Source organism: Aulonocara sp. 'chitande type north' Nkhata Bay, linkage group LG17, assembly GCF_057382095.1.
Source record: "Aulonocara sp. 'chitande type north' Nkhata Bay isolate Kocher_YH1m ecotype deep benthic linkage group LG17, A_spYH_male_GT1.1, whole genome shotgun sequence".
Taxonomy (NCBI): Eukaryota; Metazoa; Chordata; class Actinopteri; order Cichliformes; family Cichlidae; genus Aulonocara; species Aulonocara sp. 'chitande type north' Nkhata Bay.
The window spans coordinates 17,183,210-17,193,160 of NC_141360.1; the positions used below are offsets into that span (position 1 = coordinate 17,183,210).

General features: G+C 38.7%; 2 non-coding genes across 2 annotated transcripts; both read right to left on the minus strand.

The window, feature by feature from the left end:
• Positions 1-1,987: 1,987 nt before the first annotated feature.
• On the minus strand, positions 1,988-2,061 carry trnat-agu (transfer RNA threonine (anticodon AGU)). Its single transcript has one exon. It is a non-coding gene; the product is annotated as a tRNA-Thr (tRNA).
• A 1,109-nt stretch (positions 2,062-3,170) lies between these two features.
• Positions 3,171-3,244, minus strand: trnat-agu (transfer RNA threonine (anticodon AGU)). The gene has a single exon. It is a non-coding gene; the product is annotated as a tRNA-Thr (tRNA).
• Between the last annotated feature and the right edge of the window lie 6,707 nt (positions 3,245-9,951).

The window sequence follows — 9,951 nt, forward strand, 5'->3', positions numbered from 1 at the left end:
TGGTTGTAAGAGGTTAAGCATATTTTTATCATTTCATTCAAATGCCAGAACACCGAGAGAGTTTTTTGTTATTTTACACCCAATGACCCAAGAGAACTCTTTAGATCAAAATAGCTTCAGACAAACTTTTACCCAGCAATGCTACAGCGTTTTTTCAAGTATAGGTGGATTACATCAAGCTGGAGGTGGTAAAAAAACATCCATGGCCAGATTTATTGCTTAATTTACTAAGAATAAAAAAAAAAAAAAGCAACAACAAAAAAACAAAAAACTATTGTAATGAAGATTCAAGAAAGTGAAAAGTATAGAAGCACTTTGCATTCTCATCAGAAAAGCACCATTTAAGTGCCAGTCAGCATACTAATTACTGCAAACGTATTTGTGTGACTTTCACATTTAGAATGCAGAATTTGGTTATTTCAAAAAACCATACAAAGAAATTTGCTAAAGTTTGCGAAATGCAATTTACTGCTATTTACATCAACAGGCAAAGTGTTGATGTGTTGATTTACCACAGGACTAAAAGATTAACACTTTTCCACTTAACATGGCTGATAATTCTTATCAGCACAAGCATAATCATCAAAAGCGTACCAAATCTTTGAGTCGGGCCAGTTATTTAGTATTAATGGAATTTTGAAACCCATTGTGACCCATTGTGAACAAAGAAACTCAGGGACACAAGAGACAATATCAAAGACAGTAGCAACCTGTTAATCACATACAGGCTACTATGTTGCACAATCCGTTTTGAATCTAAAGGGACTATAACTTATCTTTTTTTTAAAAAAATTCTGAGTTTTAGTGTTTACAATGTTAGTTACAGGTATTGATTAACACAATTTGCAAAAAAAATAAACAAAAGAGAAACACTGAACAATCGGGAGTGACCAGTTGCCAGATTATTGATTTTAAAATTTGAGAATTAAATTCGGCTTATGTATATTAGTGTATTGGACCCATTTATCCAAGCATGACAAAAACCAACTTACTCTGTTATTCACATACGCTGTTAACTCCTCCATCCTATAAACTCAAGTGTTATTTCCCACCACAATTATAAAGTTGGTACATCTTGTAATAGCCATTTCTTTGTTATACATTTTTTACTTGCAACTAGCAAGGCACTTAGTAAACATTTTTCTTTTTTAGACCATTCCTGTGGCGTACATCCAAAAAAAATTGTTTTCATTCCACCCCTCCCTGAGCCTGGTTCTGCCGGAGGTTTCTTCCTGTTAAAAGGGAGTTTTTCCTTCCCACTTTGAGTGATAGAGTAGAAAAGCCCTATATAAGAGCCAGTCCATTAATTTAACTTTGAAACATTCAGTGTCTGACACTGTCACAGTAATCGTAAGGGTCCTGCAGATGTCACTTGGTAATCTCACTACATTTTAACTGCACAAGACTCTGGATATTGTAGCTCCTGTGAAAAAGAAAGCCTGAAATCAGAAGTATTTGACTCCCTGGTATAACTCTCAAATGGGCACCTAAAAGCAGATAACTGGAGCGAATGGATTCTCACTAATTTAGAAGATCTTTATTTAGACTGGATAAAAAGTTTGTTGCTCTATAAAAAAAAGCCTCCATAAAGCTAGAACATCTTACTATTCATCATTGATTGAAGAAGATAAGAACAACCCCAGGTTTCTCTTCAGCACTGTAACCAAGCTGATAAAAAGTCAGAGCACTGTTGAGCTAACTATTCCTTTAATGCTGACTAGAAATTAATTCATGAACTTTTAACCGTTTTAACCATTAGAGAAACAATTATTCATAACTTTCATTAAGTACAGCTACTGATATTTGTTTAGACAGTCTGTGAAGGTTCTCAGTCATGTAGGTCATTGTAGTCTATGGAGCTTGGAAAGGAAAGCATCTGGAGAGCACCATGAGCTGGATAACTGAGGACATACACAGACTTTCCTAACTGGATGATTACAAACGCATCAACAGAAGAAGAAGAAGGTGGTTTTAAATGGTAACAGGGAGGTACTGCTGGGATTTGAACCCAGGATCTCCTGTTTACTAGACAGGCGCTTTGACCAGCTAAGCCACAGCACCTCTGGATGTGTTTCTTTCCAAGCTCCTTAGATTTATTTGGACTATTTTTCCTCTAGCTGAACTAATTGAACTTTCTGAGTTAACTTCCTTCACCCATTGTGAAGGAAGAATCTCAGGGACACAAGAGACAATATCAAAGACAGTAGCAACCTGTTAATCACATACAGGCTACAATGTTGCACAATCCTTTTTGAATCTAAAGGGGACTATAACCATCATAACTATATGGTGCTGTCTGACTGGAAATGACTAACAACATAAAATAATCAGGAAAGTGTTTGCTGAGGTCAGAGATTATATGAGTCAGAAACTGGATTATATAGTGGTTGAACCACTAACTTGCCAAGTAGTAGATGCCCTGCTCTTTCTCCTGAGCTACAACCACACACAATACTGATAAAATATAATTTATGGTATACATTTGCATGTTTATTTTGTTTATAAAATTTCTTAGGCCACTCTAGAGGTAGAGCAGGTCACCTACTAATCTTCTGTGGAACCAGCTTCCAGTTTGGATTCAGGAGACAGACACTATCTCTATGTTTAAGATTAGGCTTAAAACTTTCCTTTTTGCTAAAACATATAGTTAGGGCTGGATCAGGTGACCATGAATCCTCCCTTAGTTATGCTGCAATAGGTGTAGGCTGCTGGGGGATTCCCATGATGCATTGAGTATTTCTTCTTCAGTCACCTTTCTCACTCACTATGTGTTAATAGACCTCTCTGCATTGAATCATATCTGTTATTAACCTCTGTCTCTCTTCCACAGCATGTCTTCTATCCTGTCTTCCTTCTCTCACCCCAACCAGTCGCAGCAGATGGCCCCGCTCCTCCCTGAGCCTGGTTCTGCCGGAGGTTTCTTCCTGTTAAAAGGGAGTTTTTCCTTCCCACTGTTGCCAAAGTGCTTGCTCATAGAGGAGCAGTTACTTAGAAAGAGCATAGAAAACAGTTCTTGGGTGAATGAGGCGAGTTGTGTAAAGCACTTTGAGTGATAGAGTAGAAAAGCCCTATATAAGAGCCAGTCCATTAATTTAACTTTGAAACAGACTTCCCAGAATTTCCTAACTGGATAATTACAAACGCATCAACAGAAGAAGAAGATAACAGCGAGGTACTGCTGGGATTTGAACCCAGGATCTCCTGTTTACTAGACAGGCGCTTTGACCAGCTAAGCCACAGCACCTCTGGATGCGTTTCTTTCCAAGCTCCTTAGATTCATTTGGACTATTTTTCCCCTAACTAAACTGAGTTAACTTCAGTAACTACTTCCTCCAAACCATCAACTTGTCTTAAAGACCCCAATCTTACAAGGCTTTTCAAGGAAGTTTAATGTTTTAATTTTAAAAATGATTAGCCTCTGTCAGTTATTAAGCTGTATGTACCACAGGCCTTCAAGCTGGCAGTAGTTAAACCATTACTTTAAAAGCCATCACTGGACCCAGCGGTCTTAGTTAATTATAGGCCAACCTCCAACCTTCCTTTATAAGGTTGTAGCTGTAAAATGCTTCTGTAAATGATCATCTGCAGAGGAATGGCTTATTTGAGGAGTTTCAGTCAGGTTTCAGAGCTCATCACAGAAACAGCTTTACAAATGATCTTCTTATGGCCTCTGACAGTGGACTCATGTCTGTGCCTGTCCTGCTGGACCTCAGACCTCATACTGTTGACCATAATATTTAATTATAGCTATTAGAGCATGCTGTAGGTGTTAAAGGTCTATCCAATAGATACCTATTTGTTCATGTAAGTGGACAAATCTAATTCTTTATGCACTAAGGTTACAAATATGTAAAAGTGCTTTCTGCTGTTTGTGCAGCATTAGAAATATCCTGTTTCAGAGTGCAGCTGAAAAACTAGTTCATGGATTTATTACTTTCAGACTACTGTAATTTGTTATTATCAGGATGTCCTACTGAACTCCCTGAAATGCCTTCAGTTGATCCAAAATGCTGCAGCAGGAGTACTGACAGGGACTAAAAAAGAGAGAGCATATTTCTCCTATACTGGCTTCCCTTCATCGACTCCATGTTAAATCCAGAATTGAATTTAAAATCCTCGTCAAGTACAAGGTCTTGAATAATCGGGCCCCATCTTATCTTAATGACCTAATAGTACCATATCACCCCATTAGAGCACTTCGCTCTCAGACTGCAGGCTGACTAAAGTACTTAAAAGTAAAATGAGACAGAGCCTTCAGTTTTCAACCCCTCTTCTGTGGAACAAGCTCCCAGTTTGAATTGGGGAGACAGGCACGCTCTCTACTTTTAAGATTAGGCTTAAAATTTTTCTTTTTGATGACTCAGCTCGTTAGGGCTGTAACAGGTGACCCTGGATCCAATAGGCCATGGCTGCTTGGGGCTTCTCATGAAGCTCTGACTGTTTCCTTCTTCACTCACCTTTTTTTATGCAGTCAGAGGTAACGAAGTACAAACACTTTGTATACTCTGCAGGTAGAATTTTGGCACAACACAGAAGGACTGCAGCTGTCCATCAGTTCGGGTTGCGTATTTCAACATCTAGCTTGCTCTACAGAAGACCAGCGAGCGTAAAGGCAGTAATTTTTTTAAGCAGCAGGTAATTTTAAATGCAACTTTTCTATGAGCTCAACAAAACAAAACTGTGCAGTTTGTCACACAGTGTGTTGCTAGCTAAAGGACTAGCTGCTGTATTTCACAGGAAGAGAAAAGAAAGAGCTAACTCCACTCAGAGATGGAGAAAGATTAAAAAAAGAGGGCAGGAAAGGAAGAGAGCTTAGATTTAAAGGTAAGGACTGCTCAGTGGTGATAAACTGGACATTTTCAAGCTTACATCTAAGTCCTCGTGTTTAAATCAGATATTGGGTCTGTATATTTGACATAATGTTTTTCCATGTTGTCAAACATACTACAAAACAAACTGAGGTAGGCTAACTGTGTTATTATTTAAAGGTAGTCAAGTCAAGTCAAGTCAAGTTTATTTATAGAGCACATTTAAAAACAACCAAGGCTGACCAAAGTGCTGTACAGTAAATACAGATAAAAATACAATAGAACACAATTTCGTAAAACACCTCGCTGATCAAATAAAAAAATAAAAAATAAAATAAAATAAAATAAAATAAAATAAATTAAACCTTTCTAAAAGCCAATGAAAAGAGGTGAGTTTTAAGAGCAGTTTTAAAAGTTTCTAGGCTTTTGGAGAATCTGACGTGAGGAGGTAAACTGTAAGGTAAGAGGCAAAGTAACCCTCTATAATGTAGGCAATTTAAAAAAAATCCTTCTTTTTCTCTGTTCATGTTCTGCTTACCTGATTCAAGCTGAGTACCTTGATTAGAATCAAAACTTAGACTGAAATAAAGTTGGTATTTCTATCTACTAATATTATTTTATTGTCACATTAATATTGCACAAGGTTCAGTCAGCTTTGCATAAAAATAGATGGTAGAAATGTTCTTCAAGGAGCTACGTTTTCACTTTTACTTGCATAAAGAAGTTCAATCTGTACTTTAACTTTTACTGGAGTATTTTTCAACACTAGCATCTGTTCTTCGGGTGGCTGTAGCTCAGGTGGCAGAGCAGATCAGCCACTAACCAGAAGGTCGGTGGTTTGATCCCAGGCTGCTCCTTGTCTGCATGCCAAATATCCTCGGGCAAGATACTAACCTCATGTTGCTCTCTGATGCATCCATTGGAATGTGTATGACTGTTAGATACTCAGCACTTAAAATTAGAAGAAGTGCTTGTGTGAATGAATTAGTTGTATAAAGTGCTTTGAGTGCTCAGACAGAGTAGAAAAGCACTATATAAGAACCAGTCCATTTACTTCTGCTCAAGTACAGAATTACGGGACCTCCTCAGAGTGCAGAACATAAACTATGTTTAATGTTGTTAAATAAATATTTACTAAATATTTTAAAAGAACAAATCCCGTTTTTCTTGCTTTTTTTCTATTCTTCCTTAGTCTTGTCAAAGTGATTTGTTTATAGTAGTGAAAGCTAAAGTTAAACAGTCTCTTTAACTATGGTCTGCATACAGAATGAATGACTGGGCTCATGGAAACTTATTAACACTAACAAAGAACAGTTACATTTAAAATCTATTTTGGAAATGTTACTATAACACAAACGGCAGTGTGTGAATGTCATGCTTTCTGACAAAGTCAACAAAATCACGAGGCTGAGATTTTTGGCCATCATTTTGTAACCTCGAAAGGTTCAAGGTTAGTAATAACCCCCCCCCTCTTTGGGTCCACTCTAACAAACACACCGGCGCACCCGCCGTGACAGCCATCTTACTATTCATGACCATCGCTTTTCATTATTCAGTAACTTGCAACATACTGTAAAGATACAGCTTGTAGTATTCATTAAGAACATCTTTGGCAGCGGATGAGTGGTGTGATTTAAATATCATACAGAAAACGTATGACATTTTTTTAAGTTGTATTTTTCTTTTCTTTCTTTCTTTCTCTGATAGACTTGTTCCTTTGCTTTACAATGCCAGCTTTTGACCATTGCCAGGTTTTCAGGTTGAATGTCTGCTTTTGTTTGCCTACTCTAAAGTACAGTCTGTTAATGAACCATAATGTCACATGTTTTAACATTGACCTTTTAAAGCCAGTTGACCGCCCACACTACAAAACGGGTTCATTCACCAGCAGAAGTTAAATAAAAAAAGGCTTTTTTCCACTTTTTTCTTTGTTCCTGTCCAGCAATGTAAGAATCAGAATTGTTGTCTGAAGGCCAAAAAATACCCCACACATTTACGTTCCCAAATGGACCATTTGCTGTAATAGTCTAGTTGATCGTCATATTTTACTAGAATTTTTGAGTCTATCACAGCAGACAAGTCACTCACAAACTCAATGACAATCACTTCCAGGGAAGAACAGAGATGGGTGTAGGAGGTCTATTCATAAAGAGAACACAGATTAGACTGAAGGCAAACACAGATGGGTGAATCAGTTAGTTAGAGCCGGGGCTACACTGACGCAAGTGGCACAACAATCCAGCGACGGGTAGCGTCGATCTATTGTCTTAAGTATTTGTATAGCGCTTTACTAGTCCCTAAGGACCCCAAAGCGCTTTACACACTCAGTCATCCACCCATTCACACACTGATGATGGCAAGCTACATTGTAGCCACAGCCACCCTGGGGTGCACTGACAGAGGCGAGGCTGCCGGTCACTGGCGCCACCGGGCCCTCTGACCACCACCAGCAGGCAACGGGTAAAGTGTCTTGCCCAAGGACACAACGATTGAGACTGTGGGAGCCGGGGCTCGAACCAGCAATCTTTCGATTGCAAGGCAAACTTCCGATTCTTGAGCCACGATCGCCCCACAGTAGTGTCAGGAATGCTGAGATAATGAGCAGCAGGTGAGAGGATGTCTCGCAGGTGTTGGCCAAAAGCTGGAACCCATCATGAGTTCCGCACAGGCGGAATACATATATGTGTATATATTATTCTGAAATTTCAAGATTAAAGTTAAAAATCTATTTTGAGAAATTGTGGCGATTACAGTTGTTGTTTCAAGACAAATTGCCATGGTTGCTATACCCTCTGAGTTAGTGAAATTGTACTTTAAAAGAGGAAGGAAATGACTTTTCTTTTAGCACATGAGTGTAAGCACACTGAAAAGATCTGTTGAGACGGATAAACAGACAAACTTTGAAGAGTGGATTTGTAAAATAATGAAGTGGCTGGCAGTGGACTGCAAAGGATATAGATGCTTACACCCATTTACATGACATTTTGACTTTTTTTTTCTTAAAATAGTAATATGACTTTTTTCTCATGACTTTTGTGATTGGTTATTAAATGTTTGCTGTTTTTTTGTTTACTATTTGTATAATTAAATAATATTTATTTCATTAAATTGTGGATTCCAGTGTTTAAGTAATAGTCCATAGTCAATAGTCTGTATTGGTCTTCACAGTCCACAGTAATTATAATGAGAGATAAGATGTTTTCTTTTATACATGTGCGTGTAATAAATAGCAGTCATACTATCAAAAACATTAATTCAGTAAATGCAAACAACCCTGGTTCTTAAAATAGGAATCCTGCCACAAAGCACTGCCTAGAAGTAGCAGGTAAGACACCTGTCTAAATCTCGGATTTAGTCATGATCACGTGACCTGGGTTTTGAAACCCACTTCAAAGCAGTGTTTTGAAATATCTGTGCTTCAGAAACTCGGCACGGAATTGAAAAGTCAGTATCGAGCGTCCATCCCTACTGACCTGCTTCACAGCCAATTACAGGCTCAAAATGTCAATGATTCATACAGAGATTTCCCTAACTTGAGGAAACTTACCGTTATCTTGGTGTTTGTTTGTGCTTTTGTTTTTATTTTTCCCCCTCTCTTCTTTTTCTTTGCTACGGAAGAGGATTAGGGCCACCGGAAAAAAAGTGGGCATTTTTTTCTTCTTTTCCAGAATTCTGAGAAAAAAGTCAGAATTCTGACTTTAATGTCAGAATTCTGGAAAAGAAAAAAAAGATGTGCCCACTTTTCTTCCCCCAGTAGCCCCAATCCTCTTCCGTACTTTGTGCCTAGAGGATATATTCTTCTAACATTGTTTTGTTCTTCAGCCTGCTCGTTGGACATTACCAGCAGAGCTCAGAGCGGAGGGGCAGGACAAATCGCTACACAAACATTCCTCTGTTTGCATAATACTCCTTTTTTGTACACTGATACCTTTAACATATGAATTATCACTCACACGTGCAAAAATAAACCCTCTGTCCTCAGGGACCCTAAGCAGGCACTTCGTATTTGTAATGCCTTGGGCTGACTCTGCATTGCAACGTAGTTACAGCATAAAGCACTTTGAAACAACCTTTTTGACACAATTGTGTGTCTTTTCAAAAAGATACTTGTGATCCAGTGCAGCTGGTTGTCACTGAACACAATTTCATTGTATATTTCTACAATGGCAGTTATCTAACTAATTTATTAACCCCCCCCCCCCCCCCCCCCCAAGATGTTAAAAGAGCTAAAAGATGCTGCTAAATGGGAATTTTGTCTTGTGTAAGCTTGATGCCAGTGACCAAATGCACTAAATGTTAAGCACTTGCTAAACAGACTTGCTCAGTGCTCAGCCAGGTAAAACACACCAAAAATAAATATTTTGATGAGCATACAGCTTTCCAAAAGGGCCATTTTAAAAACATAAAAAAGTAACCAGGGGTCTTTGCAGGTTAAAGAATCGGACACTGCTGTATTACCGTGATACATGTTAATATGATACAGTGGGCTTGGGGTAACTGGACTGGTACTTACATGGCATGTTTGTACTCTGCTTGAGCACTTGAACCACTGGCGAAATCGAAAAATGGTTCCTAAAACCAACTCTGTGCTTTTTCAGTGATATTAGGGTCATTGCGATAAATCTAGGTAGAGTGCCACATCCAAATCTCGCTGCTGCTGCAGCACTGCGCCTGGGGTTACTGTAATCACCCCAATACGCCTGAAAAGCGCGGAGTCACTGCTTTCTTGAACCTTTGGAATTCTTCCAGTTCAGTAAACGGTTCAGGTGTTACGGGAGTTACAGATGAAAAAAGTGAGCTCAGCGAAGATGTGAGCCCCAGAAACCTGAAGTCAGAGACACATTCCACTTGTTCTCCATATAAAGAGAGGGGAGGGGACCTGTCTGTGCCCATAGGAGTCTTTTGTTTTAAGGATGTTTGGCTTCAGGTTTTTTCTGAGCACCGGTGGGACAACGTCTACCTCCGCTCTGTACGCTGTCTTATCTTTATGGGTGAATGAATTAGTTGTGTAAAGCGCTTTGAGTGCTCAGATAGAGTAGAAAAGCGCTATATAAGAACCAGTCCATTTACTACAGTGTTGAACACTGAACTGTAGTCTGTGAGGCAGTGTAACACAAGTTAGGAAGGTGATAAGTAGACAGCA